We start from the raw sequence: 21,420 nt of genomic DNA, 5'->3' as shown, positions 1-21,420 counted from the left end.
AAAACACGAATGTGGGCTTTCCCCATATTTTTGTTTGTGGAAAAGCTTGTTTGTCCTCAATATGTCACATTCTTCGCCATCAGTGGCACAACACACCACATGGCCTTAACCTAATGTTGTGGGTTTCCTCATAGGAGTAGCCAAGTATTTTTTGCAAACACACTTTTGCCCTGTTTCACACAATGAAGTGAAGTAAATTGTTGCACTGATAAGTAAAGTGTTGCACTGATAGTTTCTGTGAACAGTTAGAAACAGTATCTATTCAGCCTTAGGATGAATTCTTATGAATGATGTTTTGAAGCAGTCACACACACTCGCACACATGCACACAGACATGCATCCAAAGATACTCATGCCCACCCACAAGGACATAAGCACTGCATAAGAAAATAATATGGTAAACAGGAAACATGGGCGTAAGAATGCCAGATGCATTCTGCAGCTTCAGCTCCAGTCTATCCTCAGCACAGCAGCATCTATTTCTGGGAAAGACTGTGAAAACAGTCAGCAGGCTATCGCTGCTGAAAAGAAAGAAATCTACTCCTGGTTTTTGAGTAAAATAAAACTGTATTATATAGTCAAATAAATGACAAGTCTAATGAGTGACAGTAGAAACGTAAATGTGATGTTTGTGAGCTCCGTAAAGACCATAAAGGAGCCCGGTTTTCCACTTTATTGTCTGCAGCTGTCTAGTTGGGTCACTGGCACTGTAGATTGGCAAGTGGGCAGCGTTTTTAGCAGACCTGGCACTCTGCCAGCTTTTGGTTCCTGTCATTATCTGTGCTTTGTGTCTCAGTGATGGCCACATGCACATAATGAATAGGCAACTCTTTTCCATTAAAATAATACCCTCATCAAGTGGGCTCCTGTCAGCAAAGTTGCATCTGTGCCCGACCGAGCTCCAAGATTCAAGACAGCTCACAGAGTGCGGGCCAAAGGCTGGAATTTTAATTGTTTCACGGGAATCAACTAGTTAGCCATTCAAACAGGCTGGCGCAGGACAGCTTTCCATGAAAGATGATGAGCAGATAGAAAGGAGGGATTTAGGAAATGTTGCCGTAAATTAATCCCGGACAAACCACGGCTTTGAAAAGTTTTGTCGTGTTGAGATGAACTACAAAGGGTGGACTACAAAGAGGAGTGGACTTGAAAGAAGAGGTTATAAGGAGAATAAGGAGGGGGGTTGGTGACTACTTGTGAAGTTTGCCAAAGGAAAGATGCATCCTTTTGAGTCTCAGGGAGATTAGACATTTCTTCAAGTGACAAAACACCTTATTAACCTCCGCCTGACCTCTGAGGATTGACCTTTGACTTGTGACCCTGTCACCACTGCGCTTTACTGCTGTTGGGAGTCATCAGCATGAGCCTTTTCATTGTAACTAATGGTTGTGCCAAAATGCCAAAAGAAAGAGAGAATGTGAGGATTGTCTGGGTGTATATTCGACAGAAGATGGAGGGATAGGAGTAAGGGGGAATGCAACAGAGTGCAGATTTTAATTAGACACACAGCACCTCTGGTAATCCACTCTTACCCCATTCATAAAAAGAACAAGGGTGGGAGGGATGGGCAGGGAGAGGATGAGACGTATTTAACAAGAGGTCAGAGAAACTTTGGCTTAGAACATAGGCCTTTATCAAATCCACTGGCAAATCCGCAGATTAGTCCATTCCATTGTTTTCAGGAAGTCCGCTCCCACCGACCCAGAATGCAGGAGGCAGATTCAGGAACTTTGCAAGAGCTCCAAGCCACTGAGCTGGATGGCAGGGTGTGTGCATGTGTGTTTGTCTGTTCACGTGTAATTGGGTGTCTGAGTGTGTGCACACATGTGCATGTGTGTGTGTCAGTGTGTGTGCATGGGGGGATGACACAGTGAGGAAGGGGTTGTTAGGAAGGCTTGGGCTCAAACACGAAGCTCTGACCAAAAAATTCCAACAATCGCTCATGACTTTCTGGCCACCAAATGCAACGCAGACGGATGGCGGGCCGCTTTCCCACTGTGACCTCTCCATAGATAATATGTACTTTGGAAACTGTCATCCCTCATGGTTTCATTAAACCTTTTTTGATATTTACATGGCCTGCTGGGCTGTTCTCTATACAGAGTCAATTTGGTCAAAATGTGAAATTCTCCTCCTTGAATAAACAATATGCTTTCTCCTCTGCAGAGTCACTTTACCACAGTCAAAGTCACTGGCATATGATATGAAGCTATGGTCAAAACACTTGTGGACAGCAATAAAAGTCAGCAGTGGATTATGAATCAAAATATTCAATTACTACATTTTAAGCCTGTTCTTTTTCCCTCCTTTTCCTCTCCTTTACCTGTTACTTGTCACAATGTATCTTCAGCACTATGCTTCCTGTCCTATTCAGCCTAGGGAAATGGGGCATTGGAGTGATGACAAGGACCAGGAATCACTTGCAAGCACTGAATCTGTCTTTGCACACTCCGGGACCTATTTAAAGTAGGCATCTTTCAACTCCAAAACCAGGATGGAAGAGAGAAAACACATTAGCAAAATAGGCAGAAAGCCCAGACACAAAAGGCAAATGATTTATTATAGCTTTCAGCAGAAATACCTGTGCAGGAGTGCAGGCCCTCAGGTGCTTTTCTGGCAGAGTATAGAGGAGGATAAGAGAGTCAGTGCTGAGAGACGTACTGGAATGAGGAGCCCAGGAGTCTTTAGCAGAAGGCAGCCAGAGAAGATGTTGGTTGTGCACCTCACAGGTGGGGATTTTGGGGAGAGCTAAGGGACGGGTGCTTCAGCCACTGAGCTGTTGCTGGAAAACATTTTTGCCAAAGGGATCTCACTTGTTTTCTTTAACATCACATATCCATGAGCCACCCCCGGTGGCTTTTGCTCAATTACTATCTTGAAAATACAAGCAGACCTTGATATCTGTGGTGAATTGCATGTTAAAAATAAGGGAGAGGGGGAATTATTTTCCATGTGGAAAAATGATCATGTAAATTAAATAAATTTCCAAACAAGGAAGTTTGTGGATTTTTGTCTCAAGTTACTCACGCCACTTATTGCAGTAGAATAACAGATACAACCTTACCAACTTTAACACAAAATCCTCAGTTGGCAAGGAATGAGTAAATTACAAATATGATTGAAATAACTGCTAGTAAATTAGACCAGTGGTCTCGGAAGAACTCTGAATTAATTGTGATATGTGACCAGATGTTAGGAAGAGACTTCTCGATACTACAGTATGTTACTGAACCAGTGCCCAATTATTATGCTGATTAAAGTTTCCAATACCTATGATATCTGTGAATCTACTTATGGGCCACTTTATTAATGAATTGTTCCTATTAAATGAGTTAAGGCAGGTCAAGGCAAGACAGGTGGGTCTTAAGTGATAATTAATCGTACTTCCTCATTATTTACGTGTCAGTTACATTACAGTATGTAATGCCATAAAATGGTCAAATGGGGTATCATACTGAAATGTTACAAGGTCGCATAGGATGTTGCATAATTCATGGTTCTTGAGGTATACTGAACGATGATTAGCAGAAAGAAAGACGGGATATATAAGTAACAATGAAAATTGTTGTGGGCATCAGCTGAGTGGTGAGGTCATTAGTATTTGCAACATTTTTCCTTCCTAAATATTGATGATGCACTTTTTTTGATTGATTTAGAAAGTAACCAGTTTTCAGATTTACGTATATCTAGAAAACATTAGATACTGATTGATTAATAAAGCTGAAATCTGGTTGCAATCAATGTCACAAAAAAATCCAACCAGCCACTGATTAGGTCTTTATTAAACATGTAAATCCACTGCCTTCCACAGCACAGTGAAAGCCAAAAACAATCATCACAATGTGACACAAAAACAACAGCTAATGTCCTGTATTTTTACTGTTATTTTTGTGTGTCAACTGACAATGTGTCAGCTATAGTTGAAGATAATTCTGAAGTCTCTGTATTGGTAGCTGTCTTAATCTAAATCAAGCTTGATGAAAGCAGCAAAGTAGACTCATCTAGCACTTCATTAGGAACATCATATTAATACTGGGTGGTGCCTTAGTTCTTCATGGCATGGACTCCACAAGATGCTGGAAAATTTTCTTTGAAATTCTGATTTATGTTGACATGATTGCACCACATCATTTCTGCAGATTTGTCAGCTGCACATTCATGCTGCCAATCTCCTGTTCTACCACATCCCAAAGATGTTCTGTTGGATTCAGATCAGTAACTAGGGAGGCCACTGAACTTCACTGAACTTACTGTCATGTCCATGAAACCAGTTTGAGACATCTTTTGCTTTGTGACATGGAGCATTATCATGTTGGATGTAGCCATTAGAAGATTCATTGTGGCCATGGGGGGATGTACATGGTCAGCAACAATACACAGATAGGCTGAGGCTTTGAAATGATGATTGATTGGTAATAAAGGGTTCACATTGTGCCAGGCTCACATTCCCCAAACCTAAATTAAGGGTTTCTGGACAGCAGCAAGTGCAGATGCAGCAGCCCAGTACACTCCAGAAGGTAGTAGCCTTAAAACCAAAATTAAGACCTACACCCAAACTGTGATTTTCAATCTAAGAGACTTTTGTATTAGACGTTCCCCTAGAGAGTTAAACATTATTTTGTTAGAGATTACTCTTCCAGTGCGACGCATGAACACTTAACTGCCCAGCAGAGAGGAGATGCAGGCAGAACAAAAATGAGGCAAGTGAGCAGGGATGTGGGCCAGGCTGAGAGCATCACCACTTAAACCAGCAATACCAAGCATCTTTCTCACCAACGCCCACTCTCTTGTCAACAAGCTGGACAACTTGAAACTGCAGATTACCACCCACCATATGAATAGCTGCATTATGGGGGATAACAGGCACCTGGCCGCATGAAAACATCCCCGATATAGCTGTGGAGCTAGCACCCTCTACCGTGCAAGACCGCATGTGTGACTCTGGTATAGCAAGAGGAGGAAGAGTATGTATACATACAAACAACAGTTGGTGCACAGATACCAAGGTTATTGAGAGACACTGCTGCCCGGACATGAAGTTTTTAATGCTAAAATTGGAGATCCTTTTATTTACCGAGGGAATTCTCAGCAGTTTTTATTACCTATGTCCAACCTGTAGCTAATGCTAATATGATGCCATCAGCAGACAACAAAACAGAGCGTATTTTTACTGTGGCAGGAGACTTTAACCATTCCACTCCACGCTGTTCACCTCACTTTGCAAACCAGGTTAAACTTTCCCGTGCATGTCGTATGTAGCTTCTCAATTCACTTTACACAAAATACACAACATAAAACTTATTCACACTGTCTTAGCTTAGCTACTGGCAATTTCTACTAAACATCCAGCTTGAAAAACAAGGAAATAGCATAATAATTGATACACTGAAATATAGTTTAAACTCACCAAATCATCGTTCAAACATGAGCAAGGCAGTTTCCGGCAACGCTAAATTGGAGGCCCTTTTACTTACCAGGGGAAGAGGGGGATTTTCTCAGCAGTTTTTAATCACCTATGTCCACCCCATATCTAATGCTAAGCTAGCAACAAGTAAACTACACGATGCCATCAGCAGACAACAAAACAAACAGCCAGAGTATTTTTATAGAGGCAGGAGACTTTAACCACTCCAATCTTAATACTTAAGGCAGGTTGGGTCAATAGATTCATGCCGTTAAAGTCAAATTCTGACCCTACCATCCACTGCCTCAAGATTCATCAGACCAGGCTACGTTTTTTTCCAGTTTTCAACTGTCCAGTTTTGCAGCCTCAGACTGACTGACAGGAGTGGAACCCAATGTGGTCCTCTGCTGTTGCTGACCATCCACCTCAAGGTTCAACATGTTGTGCATTCTAAGATGCTTTTCTGCTCATCACAGTAGTAACGAGTGGTTATCTGAGTTACTGTAGCCAGCAGTTCTATACGTTTTTCACACTAACACTCTGGAGACTGTTGTGCATGAAGACAAACAGTTTCAGAAAGACTCAAACCAGCCTGTCTGGCACCAACAATCATGCCATGGTAAAAGTCACTAAGATCGCACTTTTCCCCATTGTGATGTTTGATGTGGGTGGAGCGCTATATATATACACAGATAACTAGGACCAGAGTTCAGGTTCAGGGGAGCAGTTTATAACTAGAGTTAGGGATAACAGACCACAGACCAAGGGACTAAGTTTAAGAAGCTCGCCTACTTATGTTGAAAATTTGTTTTAGGTAAACACTTGTACCAAATCACACATTCACACATGCAGACATTGTGCATTCAATCCCATGGAAGCATTTGAAAAAAGGGAAGAGTAAGTATTTATGTCTAGGTTATCTCACTTTGGTTTGACTTAAATAATACTATTTGATATACTTGATTCCAAGAGTTAATTTTCAACTGAGTCTCCCTCGAATTGTTCCTTGCTTCACTCTGTGGTTGGACGATTTAAGAGTTTAGTTCTATCATCTTGTTAATTTACTTAACCGGCAAGTTTAAAATTTGCAGTAACACAATCCATTTGCATCGCCAAATTGGCACAAAAATATACGTAATTTGAAAGACAATATATAACAGAAATGAGACACAAAACTCAAAATTTCACACATCAAACGATATGATCACACAACTCGGTGTGTAATCAATCCTTTTTGTTAAGTCACTCACAAGTGAGGTCCAAATTAGTTCCAGAGCATGTTGCAGCAAAATACTTAAAGTTTAGTCCTACCACAATTCAGCTGTATGAATCATTGTCCTTATCTTGGGAGTGTAGGTCGGTCTTTTAGAGGCCAATCCAACACGATGTCTTCTATGAGTGACACCAGGTGATCCTGTTGTTCAACAATGCAATATACATGCAAACATCTTAGTTATACAAATTTTGCTACATCACTTGCTGAGTTGATGACATCATATATGTAAAAACATGGCGGTCAAAGTAAATGTTTGCTACTTGATAGTGAGAAATGTTTGATTAATGAGGTAAATTTACATATAATATTTCTTTTTTTTTTTTACGACCATTAAATTTGTAATACGGTAGGCTTATTAGGATTTGTAACTGTAAGTTGCTGTCCATGTAGAGTGACATAGATGAATTAGACAAATTATTAATTAGCAGTAACCCTGATAATAAGTAACACAGAAATACTGGAAACAGCTATCAAAGTATTGTGATAATGCTCTGAGCAATAAAAAACATTCTTTGTAGCGTCCTGTTACCACATTCTGACTTAACAGCATGTGAGTCCCAAGAAGGACCTCCCAATTAGGGAAATGGGACTGTCCCAGGAGCATGTGAATGCAGCATGGATGGGATACTGGTCACAGTGAGGGTTCATTTACACTGAAGCCTGCCCACTTTACTAACCAGGCTAAACTTGCCCGTGCATGTCGTATGTAGCTTCTCAATCCACTTTACGCAAAACACACAACATAAAACTTATTCACGATGTCTTAGCTTAGCTACTGGCAATTTCGGCTACACTTCCAGCTTGAAAAAAAGTGAAATTAGCATGCTAATTGATACACTAAAACATAAGTTTCAACTCACCAAATCGTCTTCAGACGTCAACAAAGCAGTTTCCGGTAATCCAGACAGCAGGTAAACATAATATTCTCCACAAAAAATATGGGAAAATAAAAGTGAACCTTCCTCAAAACGAGCTTGTTAGCTCTTCCTGCTGTTGTCACCAGTTTTTAATGGCGGGTCTGTTCTCTCTCTCTCCAGCAGGCGGCGCTACAGTTAGACTGATTGGCTGCACTTGTTGAAGGGACAGGCACAGTAAAATAGCAAACTCATCACTTTACACTATTATTGTAACTCAGACCTAATAACTTGTCATTTAATTTCCTTACACTATATTTATTGTTTGTTTAACCCTCGGCTGATTGGATAATTGGATGAATTAGCAGGTGTACAGGTGTTCCTAATAAAGTGCTGAGTAAGTGGTGATGCAGGAGCTGTTCACATGCTAAAGATGAAGTTTAATGTTGGCTAACTGAGTTGCAATAGACAGCAGTCTGGACAGCCATCTCTTTTAGGGCACAGCTGTCAGATGTTTCGATTCACATGCCGCTGCACTGTGGAACAGATCAGGGGATTTTGAGCAAACTGGATTACATCAAACAGTTTTTATGAGCCCCTGCAATACAAACATGTGTCACATCTGTAAACCAACTAGGTCTCCACCAGGCAGTCCAGTGATGGCTGTGAGAACAGTTTTAGTTTTTTAGTTTTTTGGGACTGGCCAAAATCTAGAGGAAACTTTTTAAACTGTTGGACAGTATTACACATTGTTCAGTGGAGCCTATAAATCCACCCACTGGTGAGAATGATCTTCCCAGTTCCTCAGCACTGCATAGCAGAGCTTCATTTTCCAGTGGCCACCTAACAAAGGTCTTAACAGATTACAGATAGTGTGTGCCGACTCGCTGTACACCAAAATCCTTTCATATTTCAAGTGTAATTATATCTTTGAATATTTTTGACCCAGTTACAAAGAAAATTGCCAGACAAAGCTACTTGTGGGGCTAGAAAAAAAAGGAATATATTTTCCGGAGCTCCCAGCATCATCTCAGTCTTCTTCAGCGTTTGTTCAGTTGTCAGAGAGATAGCTCAGTGTTACTTTGGTCACACAACAGCTAGTAAGAGGACATAAAACATCAAGAAAGAACTTTCACATTCAACTATTAGGGCTATGTGGGCAAGGTGTTACAGAGTGCTCAAGTTCAGACATTATATCCAGGGAGGCCTCTGTTCCACTAGTTTCTTTAACTCACCGCAGTCTCACAAAAACATTATAGCCTATTCCTGGGGTTCCTCTTCTGTGTTAATTACAGTCCTTTTTGCCCTTGTCTTGACCACTATCTGCCTTCCCACTCAAATTTGGCCGCTTCTCTCCATTTCCTCACCTTTGTGTAATTGTTTTGGTTCAGGTGTGCGATTTGTTGAGTAATTGTAGGTTTCATTAATCTTTAAGACTGTTCCCAGCTTGTAGACCTAATGGCTTGTGAAAACAGGCCAGTGACTGCAGGTAAACACCATGTCACCAAATCACCATTTGTGATTTCCTATAAGGCTAGATCTGAGAACACCTTCTTTACAAGGCTGGAAGACTACATCATCCTTTGTTTTGTAGTTAAACCCAGCTAAACAGAGTTCCCCACAATACAAAGTATCGGTTGGGTTGACTAAACAAACCAGGGGTTTTGTTTGGGTTTTGCCATATCATCATGGATGCCAAGTTACTCATTTGTGATGTCTGCAGCTGTGTCTGTGTATTTTCCTAATGGAAATCCTAGATGAGGAAATGTTCAAACACAAAAATAAACATGACATTTATTGCTCTTTGTTGTCCTCTCATGTAGTAAATAAGCCTCAGGACCTGCCGTCCTTTTGTGCAATGCTATTGCTCATTCATAGAATCTCATCCACTCTCAGTATTCAGTTTCACACACATCTCCCCAGTGTCAAGTCCTGCTCTAGTTCTGAAAACGTCATTGGCAAATTGAAGGAAAAGTAAATATTTAACTAAAACTTAAAAATAATTTTCCACCTCACTAAGAGGACCACACACACATACACACTCACACCAACACATATGCATGCATGCGTGCTGAGTGCAAAACTCTCCTCTCTCCCCCTCTCTCTCTCTCTCTCTCTCTCTCTCACGCACACACAAAATCTGACATTCCTACCTTACCAACAGCCCCTATTTTTAGTTTGAGAAAAGAATGAAATACAACATTTTTATTTAGACTCATGGCTTTAACAAATATTCTGGAAATAATGATGTAGTGTTGCACTAAAATGTCCAAAAGGCATGAATATCTAGAAAAATCATTAAAGTATGTCATTCGTAGTGTATGCAGTGCTGCTATTAATGTAGTAGACTAATATAGTAGTGGTTACTTCAGTTCTAGTGTTTTACTATTGTTGCAAAAACATTTTAAAATACTTTGCAACTTCATGTTTCAGTAAAGCCTCTGCTGCTTGTGGTTTTCTGTCCCATAAACCACTGACTCTATATCTGCTGAGGGTGGGTGGCTGGAGGGCACACAGCACAGCAGGATTGGTTGTGATGCTCCAGGTACTGAAAACAGGCAGGATTTGAACCCGATGCTGCACCACTGGCGCCTAACCCACCACGCTATCAGTTGTACTGAGTGTTTTTCTTCACTTCGGGTATTGGACTTCAAAATTCACCGATAAGTATCAAACCCACATCCTACAAACTCCGAAGCAGTTCTCTAACATCCTGAGCTATTATTATTTGGTAAAAGACAGTTTAGGTCCATTTCTAACAGCCCTTAAGTCTGCTTTGTAGTTTTGAAATCTTGCGTTCAATCCCCAGGCTCTTCAGTGAATGTTGAAGTCCAAAGTAAATATTCAAAGGCTCTTGGAATGAAGGGTCAGTTGTCTTGACCAAATAGTGCTTTTAAGAAGATATGAGTTCAACCCTCATGAGAGTCAATGAAGTTTCAAGTCCAAAACCCAAAGTGAAGACTCTCAGTGAGAGAAGCTCCCAGTGTGAAGGTGGAGTGGTGGCCATAAAGTGCCAGTGATGTGGTGTCTGCTTCGTATCCTGCCCTTTGTAATTGTAGTACAGGAAGTACAAGAAGGAGGTTATGTAATGGAAAACTATGAGTGGCTAATATTTTGCTAAAACATGAAAATGAAAAAGTTCTGTATGTATATATAAATATATACAATGCTTTATATTTATATAAAGTGATATTTTATATAAACATAAAGCTTTATATTTGTATAAAGAGATGTGTAATTTTACTATATAGCTTGGGCCTGCACCGGCCCTGCACTGCACTTCCAAAATGTTTTTGGCTAACTGGTCCACTGTTGGTAAGTGTGTAACAACGGAGGGATCCACTGTGTGTAAGCACACAGCCACACACACACACACGCACACACACAGTTCTACTTTCCTTCAAAGCCACATCCTGATTCTCCTCCCTCAAGGGAGACGATTTACACTGTGGTTGTCCTTCAGGTACACCATAAGAGCCCTGCACTGGAGCCTCTACTCTTACCCCTGATTTCTGACTTGGTTTATTGTAAAATGGATACAGTGGAAAGAATGGAAAAGTGGAAAATCTGCATTTAGGTATGAAATCATATTAGTAGCTGCGCAGAAATTTCAATCTTGCTACAGTTCAGTTAATCATTCCTTTCAGACACCAAAACCATACTGTAATAAACACATGGGAAAGCAGGAGGGATCACTCACAACAGCACGGTAGCCTATATAGTGTTCATACATACTCAATATTCTTTGAATGGGGGCTTAGGGAGGGCAGCCAAGGCCAGGCCACGGGAGGGGGCAGTGGAGAAGGTTAATCTGAGCACCACACATGATCCAGGTTAAATACGCTCACTTGGCCTTTATGATTGTGGCTGTGTAAGCGAAACACATGAAGTTCAAAACTATGATCCATATCCTTGGTTGGTACTATTGTTTAAACAATTTTTGCTAATGTGAACAGTTGTTGACAATGTCTCAACCCTATCAGCCCCTCACAAACTTGACATTTGCATGAATCTGGATAGTAATTTTACTTTATTGCAGAGAGGACCAGAATTCAGCTGTCACTGAATTTCCCCCTGAATTTCAAAAACAAGTAAGCTGTGTTGTTTCAATATAAACCATGATTCACTGGTCATGTTGTAATGCAGAAGGGAAGAAAAAAAAATGTTGCAAGCATCAACATAAGTCAAAGCAGCTGAATTTCAGAGGGCGTAGCAAAGAAGAGCAAATGACTGTTAACACAATTTGCGGTACATCCACAAATGTCTGCATGTAGGGTCAAGCTTTAGGTTGCGGCAAAACATATTGCCAAAGATTCATGTTTTGAAACTTTGCAATTTGAGAGCTGGTAATGTGTGAAATTTCTCATTTTCATGTGTTATGCCTCAATGCCCAAAATCAACTTATCCCCAGTCTCTTCATTTAAACCTGGCCTGTCTCTATCACATCCTGTATGTTATTACACAATATTAAGTTAGTGTAATTGTTCCTCTAAAATAAGAGGTGCACGTTACGTTACTTGAAAAATGAAATGAAAAAATGATGAGGTAAATGCTTCTATGAAAAAAAAACAAAAACATGTAAATATACTCAATACAATTGGCAGCTATCTCAGTGGGGTAGAGCGCATATTTGCAATTCCAAACTGGTCATTATATTCAATTCATGCTGACACTGAAACTGTTTTACCAATCATTCTGTGACAACCTATGCAGATGATTGGCTGGCAATAAACACCACCCACCTATCACAGGGGCCACCAATCCACAATAAACGATGCTTTAGCTTTCTGTGGCCGGCATAGTGTCAGCTTACACATCATCAGCATTCCTGAAGTCTTGCCCAGTGCAAAGGTCTATTTACACTGCCATAATAACACAATTGTTCAAATGGGCTGTATGAAATATGAAATGAAATGGGAGAGGAATGGAATCCAGACTGATATGCTTGGTTTCAGAGAGGAAGGAATCGCCTGTCTCGCCTTGTTTACCATACGCAGGCAAAGTAAATCATAATGCTGACAAATGTACGTTTCTTTCCAATCTATGAGCACATAATGCCTTTGTGTGGTTTTTTGTCACAGGACACTCTGTCAGATTCAATTACGCACAGCAGAATTTCCTCTTAGAAATAAACAATTCACAATAGAGGTAGCAATGCACTCAGAGTTAAATTGTTGCCCCTTGGGCTGCATTTAATGTTGTTTACTTTGAAATGTAGTGAATGTGTGTACATAATGTTAAAATAATATGCCTGAGATTTGGCAGTTTCACTGACCTTGGATATAACACAAGGGCTGACCAGCCAGATGCAAGCGTGTCTGTGTTTCATACAAAATTTCAGGAGCCATGAGTGGAGTAAGAGCACAGAAAATTCCTCTGCAGTGCATTTCAGTCTTGATTACACAACTTCCCATGGCGGTAACTTGCAGGTCTGTCATGGACTCTTCGCTGTAGATTCTTTAATACAGGGCTTAATAAAACATGACAAGATTAGACTCGCCTGTGGTCTCCAAACATAAACAATTACTATGAAAACAGCAGACACCGAGCCTTCCAGATGTCCTCTTTCTACAAAGCAGGTTTCCAAGGTACTAAGTCCAACAGCACAAGGCTGGACAAGGAAGAGAAAAAAAAGTGTTTTAGTCTGTGGCATTTCTGTCAAGCAGGAGATAACATCAGGACATTGTCTAATGGAGAGGTATGCATGGCTTTCTTGGAAGAGAAGGATAGCCAAAACTGTTGTAAAAATAAAAACTCGATGCTCATGTACAACTGTTGCTCAAGAAAACCAGTATACTGAAGAATTGCTTATCGTTACATGTTTATGTTACATGTTCCCTTTACATTGACTGATGGGAGATGGATGCCTTTTGAGGTTTGATTCCTGCCATGGCAAACTAAAGATGTTACAATCACATTATTATGAAATGTTTCACTTAAACCTGCTCTGTCACTGGCAGGTGATGGTAGTATTACAGTGCTGCTGCTATGTTATGTGGTGCACCGTGAGACAGTCAGAACTAGCTGTGGTTTACATTTAAGCTCCATGTGCTTTCTTGCAATATTCTTCTATTGTATTGTAATACTTGTATAAATGTCACGCTAATCCTGCCTGCCATTACTCAACATCTCCCCATGAGGTTGAATGATTATGGATGGTTTTACAATAGGTAATGCTAAGCCAAGCAATATGTCACGTAATATACAAAATACCAATGTGCGCCAAGCAAAAACCATATTATTGTCCATCTGTGGTCAGAGCATCGGCTTCCCATGAAACAAGGCTCCAGGGGCCAAATGTTGTTGGATTTGTGGCCAGGGCCACACTGCATTTTGGCCATTGCATGTGTCATAGATCTGCCTGGTCCCCTGATGGTGGAACAGTGTGTCCAGAGCTGGACTGAAAGGGAACGCTTCCTGAGGTCAGGGTAGTATAATACACTAGCTGGCTCTCAAATAAAACTGGTTTGTTTTTCTTAAAAGGAGGCTGAGGTTTCTGGGTTTCAGTCCATAGCCCCCACAGCACACCACACCACCTCCACTCCTCTCCATTTGTTACAATGGAAGCCTTATGGTGTGTGCATTTTGACCTTTTTTTGATTTTAACACAAGGTGGTGATTGGCAGAAAGCATGTTTCATCGTGACTGGAGCGCTGGTTTGGCCCACCTAAATGTCAGCTGTGTATAAATTTGGTGAAGAGGGACTGTGAACATAGTGCCATTGTTGAAAATGCTTTTGACTTTAAGAACATTATGCAGAACAAACAACATATAGTTCATTTGACTTAAAAATATTATTGGTCAGGACAGCCAATTTATGAAAGGCCATTGCAACAGTGTGTATATACCATATTTTTTGCAGGGTTATGAGGGGCCATTTTCACAAAAATGGACATTTAACTTCAAACATACACTGAGACGGAAAGAGACACTAAAGTCATTTTGAGTCTTCATAAACAGTATGGTCAAAAAAAACATAGAAAACTGAGTCATCTCATTTTATAAGGTCATACATGAGAAGACGGTCTGTTTTCTTTTGCTCAGCTATATTAAAAGTTAGTGGCTGGAAAAGGAAGAAGTTATGGAGAAGAAGTTGTGAGTTGCTCTCATGTCCCACTGAGAGATTACACTTAAGTGTGAATGTACTCTGTTAACTCGGGTAGAGCACAGATCCAAAATAGTTAAAGCTCACTGGGTGTAATGGTCAGCAATGGTCAGTAATGGCCAGTGGTTTGGCAATAACTGCTCCTCGTTACACAGCTCTTCCTGTCCACACACATACTGTATAATAAAGACTTCCTCAATAGATTGGAAACCACTCTGCTCTCACCAGCACTCTTGAGTTCCTCTTTCTCTCTCTGCCCCCTCTCTCATTCTTACTTTTCTTTCACTCTTTCTCATTCTCTTTGTCTATCTCACTCTTTCCTTCTACATACTGACCTTCCCAGGCTGGCCTGGGTCTTTATATTTCAGGCTTTGAGGCTACATCTGAAACAAAAGCAAAATTATGGGTCTGGTTTGGCTTGAGGAGAGCACAGTGACCCCGGCATGTGGTTTTCTTAGGCCAGACCAGAGAGAGGTGAGGTGGGGAGAAGAATTTGTGTGAATCTAGCTGTGTATTTGAAGAAAACCCTAACCGCAGCAAATTTGAATGTGTCATTAGCAGGAGGGGGTGATCTAAACTTGGGCTGGCCAGTGATGGAGTAAAATCCACATACTACCGGAGACACCACGTGCTATTCCTTTTTTGTTGAGTGATTTTGGGGGGAACATAGGGGCCATAGCCTCGAGCGTAAGCACACTACTTATCACCTCATAAATCTTCTCACCTCCTCATCACTTGTCCAAATGAAGCTATTGTTGCTATTGTTGCTCTGCTTCCTCATCGTGAACTAGGCTGGTATTACCAAATGCTATAGATTATTGTCATACAGTCACATTTACAATATTGTGTCCTTATTCAATCAAATAATAGATATTTTGAAAAGAGGGTTATTGAAGGCATTGCTTATTTGGTGTAGCATAATTTTAAGACACCTGGGTCACATGGGTTTATAGTTCTAAGTGCATGGGATGCTGTCCCATTGTTGGTATTCATTAAAAAGAGGTGTACCAATGACAGATACAAAGAGAGTGCTGTATTTTGAGACCTTACGCAGATGGGTCACCCTAAACTAAAACAATCAGCGAACAAAGCAGAGTTTCTTCCTGTGTCTCTTGTGAGAGTTTCCTACAGTGGGCCTGCATCGCACTGTGTGGTCTTGAACCCTATTTAGACCTAGTGGGTGACCACTGTACAATTAGGTATGCCATGTTTCACAGCAGCAGCAGAAAGTGGAATTCCTGTCAATGGAGCAGACCTTCTCATGTTTACTGCTGACATATTCTTCCCTCCATTCATGGCAGTGCACCCGGCTGGGCTTATGGTCGATTGTATCATGCAATATGAATAACACAATTATAAAACCCCACAAGACACTCCATGTTTATGTAACTGTAGATCCTCCAAGGAAAGGACTTGCTACATGCATGAATGAAAGTTGATGCCGTGGATGGCAATTTTAGAGCTAACGTACATACATGTCCCTTGGCTCAAATGTGTTTGACACAGCTAATTTTAGGATGACACAGTTAGATGTCAGAGGGAGAAATAGGTCATCATCTTGTAGATTTTCCTAATAAAGTGATAAATCTCATATTGTAAATTTTATATAATGAAAAAAAAAACACAACACAATCTTCAACACATTATTTACATCAAAATCAATAGCAACCTTCTGCGTTATCATCCCTCCTCATCTGTATAGATGTCAAGAAACAACTGTATTAAAGACTTGCCGAAATGTACCTAAATTAACTTTTAAAAGTATTAATTCTATATTTTGCCAAAAGACAAAACTGTGATGAATTGGACTTTGCAGTGAGGATTTCATCAGGCCTTTGAGAAGACAGTGTCAGCACCATAACGCAGAAAGTATTCTGGTTTTGCACTTTTGCGGAGAAGTGAATTGCCAAGTATTCGGTGTGTTTATAGATTTCAGTCAGTGACTGCTGATAGATGACAGCTGAGGACATCCCCAAAGACAGACCAGACAATCTTGTTTTCAAGGGTTTGGGCGAGTAATTTGGGGGAAAAAGGACAACAATGGAGAGAAATCACATTATGGTTTTAATACCTTGAGCCAAATGGTACCATGCTTCATTCATAATGGTGGAAAGGAGACTTGAAGCATCAAAGTGAAGGGGGAGGTTTTACACCCATGACAGTCTTGAGAAAAACCAGCAAAAAGCCACAGCCCTGGAATCATATGTTAAAATCATTACAGGGTAAGACCCCTTACCACTGCAACCAGGCCCTAACGAGAAATCTATCCATGCTGCTGCTCGTTGAGTGGTGTTGTTGGGAGGTTCGGTGACAGACTCTCGTGTGAACTACCATTGCTTCATCACTCTGTAGCCCAATTGCACATCCTTGAGATTAAGCTATAGAAGCCGCCATGGCCACTTAGCAAAGGCCAACCAAATGCGACGGCTTCTCAGAATCCACAATGCGTTCAAATTGGGGCTTCGCGATCTCTTCTACAATTACCATATACCACACACTCAGTCCATTTCAAAACACAGCCGCCATCCATATATTACTCTAACCATTGACTGATTGGCAACAAGTGCTTTTTCAAATAAAGAGCTCTCTTAAATCTACCTACTTTTGTGCAAGTGGTCAATCAGAAGTGGGAACCACGACAGACTGATGAGATCACAATATGATATATTATAGCTTATTCCTCTCTATGTTTCTTAACCAGATATCAGTAAGGAATCTCAGAGTCAGATTTGTTCTTATGAGTTTAAAACATTTTCTCAGTCCTTGCTCTCAACAAATGGATGACTTCCTGGCAGGTCCCTCTGTTGGACAGTACAGATCCAATGGGTGACTGTTGGTCAATGTCGGTACCACCCTCTTCCCACACTTGGTGGCTCGGCAAGTGGGCACAGGCCAGAACGTGCTCTGGGCAAAGGGCTGTGTGTGGTCCCTGGAGCTCCCACGATAGTCCAGTGCTGTCCAAAAGAAAGCCAATGCCAAATCCACAATGTATGTAAAAACGTAATAACATTTCCTTGAATTCTGGAATTATATTTTGAAGAATATACAAAAGGACATCTACCATCCAAGAATTTACTGCAAATACTTTTATTGGTTTGTACATGTGTCAGTGTCCCTGTCAAAGTATTGCTCTAGCTGTATAAAGGACGCCTTTTATGACACCCAAATACAAAACAACAACCAATTTTAAGAATTTGGAACACATTCTGTAATGTTTAGTCCTAATACGATCCTATTCTAATGTAACACAGAAAAAAAATACTTACACATCACATACATATTTATAATTATAATAATAATCAATCTGGGATGATAATCCAGAACAACAGAGCAGACTATTAGGATGACATATTCTGAGATGAAATGCTTTGTCCCTACAGTCATGTCTCAGAGGAGATGGCAAAGGCTGCCTCTTCATCTTGTGCGTTCCCCAGCACACAGCGGGTCTGCTCTTAATTGTGGCAGGGAGAACATCGGCAAGAGTCATTCTATTCTTCATTTCATCCCACAGACACACCAGAAAACAGCTACAGTAGTTTCTGCAAGCTGCATTTTCCACGGGAAACAGCCACAAGCCCAAAAGAGCAAAGCGCAATGTCATCACCCAGGAATCTAAGAAATACCAGAAAGTCTGAGTTTTATTACAAAAAATCATCTGTGAGCACAAACAAATGTGGAGCACAAACATGCCTTTTAATTGAGAAGGCAGATGGTCCCATCACAGGCGGGACAGCAGCGAGCAGGGACTGTGGAAAACAAAGCATTTGCGGTGACCACGACCCTCCATTTCTGTCGCTCCAATTGGGAGACAGGGTCTGGGGTTGGAACCCGCAGGACTCAAACAGAAATCACCATTGTTGCCTCAGTGAGACACACAGACAGACCAATTCACAGGAGCAAGTTGTATTGGGTTTCCGGGGGGGAATGTTGTTTATCCACTTCATCATCATTGTTGTGTTTGTCTTCTGCTGTTTCTTTGATAGCTTTGGGATGGAAGCCACTTCCACCCCAACCTGAAATCCCAAATGCAAAGAGATATCGGTTTAACAGTCAAACATTTACAATGAAACAAACACAATAAAAGCGCCTGGAAGCGATCTTTGGAGTAATCATTGTGTAAAAGCTAATTTCTTGGTAGTCACCATAATCTGAGGAATTCCACTGGGTAAAATGTCGAACAACATGTATGAAAATGTTTTATGTTGGATGGGATTATACTGAAGCACTCTGAGGAACTGAATCTCCCCTCAAGATGCCTTCCCTCCCAGACTGGTCATAGTAACTGGATCCTCTGTTTAATAGTTTGCTGTAGCAGGGGACTGACTGAGTGGTTCCCATTCCGTCGGGCTGTAACCGATTGTCCCAGTGACCACAACAAAGGATAAAAAAGAAAGGAGGGTGAGGGGATAGAGAATAACCCCCGGCTCAGTATGGACCAGAGAACTCTGAGATCAATGACTCAATAGCTTCCAGAATCTCCCCCAGCTTAACTACATTTTAACCCTAACCTTATCTGTAGCATCTGCTTTATCCTTACCACACAACAAGTCAAGGCTGTGTGATACATAGTTTGTATAACATCATCATACACAAAGGATATGGTGTCTAACAACCAGTCTGGCTTCTCTGAACTTAAAAAAGTCAGAATCAGGAAGGCTTGATCTATTTAATTCATCCAGACATGAGAGGAAACAGAGAAAGGCATCATCACAGCGGTCTACCAACAATGTAGGCCATATGTCCATTAAGTAGGCATTTCGTTTGGTTTTGTGAAGTAGATGTGTGTGTGCGTGTGTGTGTGTGTGTATTCTGCTTTGTGAAGGGTGACTGCTAAGTCAACAGATGTATGGTGCACAGAGTCAGCGTTGTTGATGAAGTGGCATTACCTTTACAGACCTGCACTTCAGGTGTCCATACTGTAGCAGGTAACCATTAACCAAACCTACTTTGTGTGTATGACCTAGAACCAATACAAAGAACATTTTGATGGATTTCCCCAACCCTCTGAAGTTACAAAGGCAGAAAAACACCCTGTTGAAAAACAAAATGTGACATATTAATTATCATTGGCAATGGTACACTACATTTAGTCACACAGAAAAGCGTCTTAAGAGTGTGCCAGATTCAAAGGCCTTCCACTCATTAATATCACAGATGACCTTTGTCTCATTGCGGTTCCTGGAAGCCTAATTCACTACATAGTTATGTATGGAGTAAAATGGAGCAGTGAACAGGGAGAGATACGTTGATGTTAATGGGAAAGCAGGCAAAGGCATTGTGACTGTCACCAAATTAAAAAATGTGTCTTTTGACGCCTTAAGTCCTGTTTCCCATGATGATGCCTCTGAACAATTGGATAATTAATTCTCTGAATCTCTGTTCTCAAAATTTTAGTGTATGCAGAGACAGTGGTTTAGGGACAATGACATACAGATGTGCTCTGGAAGATTGGGCTTTGCTGTTACCAACCCATAAATAGTATTTCTATCAAATAGACTTTTTTGTCTTATTGTGCTCAGGCTAAAACAATTACAGTTTTCATTTTGTCTCAGTGGCTAATGTATGCTTTACTTCCCTTGTCAGACTAGAATTGGTTCAGACCGAGAATACCAGCAGACTCTACTAACACGTCAATCTACTTAACACGTTTGTGATTTGTGACATGATTGTGGGAATTTCAAGGCCAAAGGTTCTCTTAGATTTTGTACCTGAGGTGTCAGACAATGTATCTTTGCTAACATGAACTCAGCATTTAAATCTTACACGTTCTGTTGAGTGATTCGGTGATGAATTACTGGGTGTGATTTTGACCACTGCAACTGATGATTCCAAATGTCAAACTGAAAGAGCAAGTGCTAAGTAAGTTCCCGATGATTACATACTTGACACCTCATATCAAAACAGACAGTACGTAATGGTTTCCCTTGTAACAAAATGCCAAAATCCACTGACAACTCCCTGTGTTTACAGGGTAAATCTCCTTTCTCCTGATCTGGTCACTGTCTGGTCACTGCTCCGAGACCCGGAGACATCTGAGATGGTTCGAGGTGTCCACAGAGGGGCGACAGTTGGGCGTGTGTGCTCAGTTACAGACAAAACATCACTTTGGCAGACACAGCAAACTCCCAGCTCATTTTCATGCACAATGAAAGCTCAAACATTTGAGGTCTGAAGGCCTCCTAACTCAGTGAAGCCTTTTGCAGACAAGGCATGAGATCATGGTCATCATCAGAGTGTACAGCTTCAGTCCTCAAGGGCTGAGCCTCACCACTGGACACGGTTTTAAAAGTGCAGACAGCTACTTTATGACGTAGCTTTGATATGTGACCAGAATCCCCCTCATTTTGTATTATTATAACATACAGGGCTATCATGGAAATAAATAGATTTTACTTTCTGAAAAAATAAAGCCTTCAAATTTAAAGACATTTAAGACAAGCTGTGGGATTTTTCTTTTTCAACAAGCAGTTTGCCATTTTTTTAAGTGCTATTTCCCATTATTGGATGTCTAAATCTCGCTGCTAGTGTGTCATGGAGCAGGGACAGTTTCCTCAATAAACAATGTGCTTTCTGTGCTTATAAAGAACACATTTGTTTTAAATGTCACAACAGGCAATAAAAGTTGACCAAATATATAACAAATAAATGCCATGTTAAAATCACCCATTTGATCCCGTAAGAAAAGATGACTTTACAGTCTAAGGTCAGTGACCATTTTAGATGGTCATCACATCACGGTTATATGCGGTTGGATTTGTTTCCCCTCCCTCCCTATGATATG

At 40.8% G+C, this 21,420-nt stretch overlaps 1 long non-coding RNA gene across 3 annotated transcripts in view; it reads right to left on the bottom strand.

The window, feature by feature from the left end:
• LOC139630112 (uncharacterized) overlaps positions 1-7,993 on the bottom strand; it is a 55,920-nt gene extending 47,927 nt beyond the window's left edge. The window contains exons 1-2 of one of the 3 annotated variants that reach the window (XR_011693121.1): positions 7,541-7,993; positions 6,716-6,818 (exon numbers count right to left, since the gene is read on the bottom strand). This is a non-coding gene — a long non-coding RNA (uncharacterized lncRNA). The remainder of the gene's footprint in view (positions 1-6,715; positions 6,819-7,540) is intronic. The other 2 variants (XR_011693119.1, XR_011693120.1) reach the window with 2 other exon arrangements.
• Positions 7,994-21,420: the final 13,427 nt, after the last annotated feature.

Source organism: Trachinotus anak, unplaced genomic scaffold (genome assembly GCF_046630095.1).
Source record: "Trachinotus anak isolate AG129_WGS33_773 ecotype Australia unplaced genomic scaffold, CSIRO_AGI_Tana_v1 ptg000002l, whole genome shotgun sequence".
NCBI classification, from domain to species: Eukaryota; Metazoa; Chordata; class Actinopteri; order Carangiformes; family Carangidae; genus Trachinotus; species Trachinotus anak.
The sequence above is the reverse complement of the archived record's forward strand: the minus strand, read 5'-3'. Positions and strand labels throughout refer to the sequence as shown.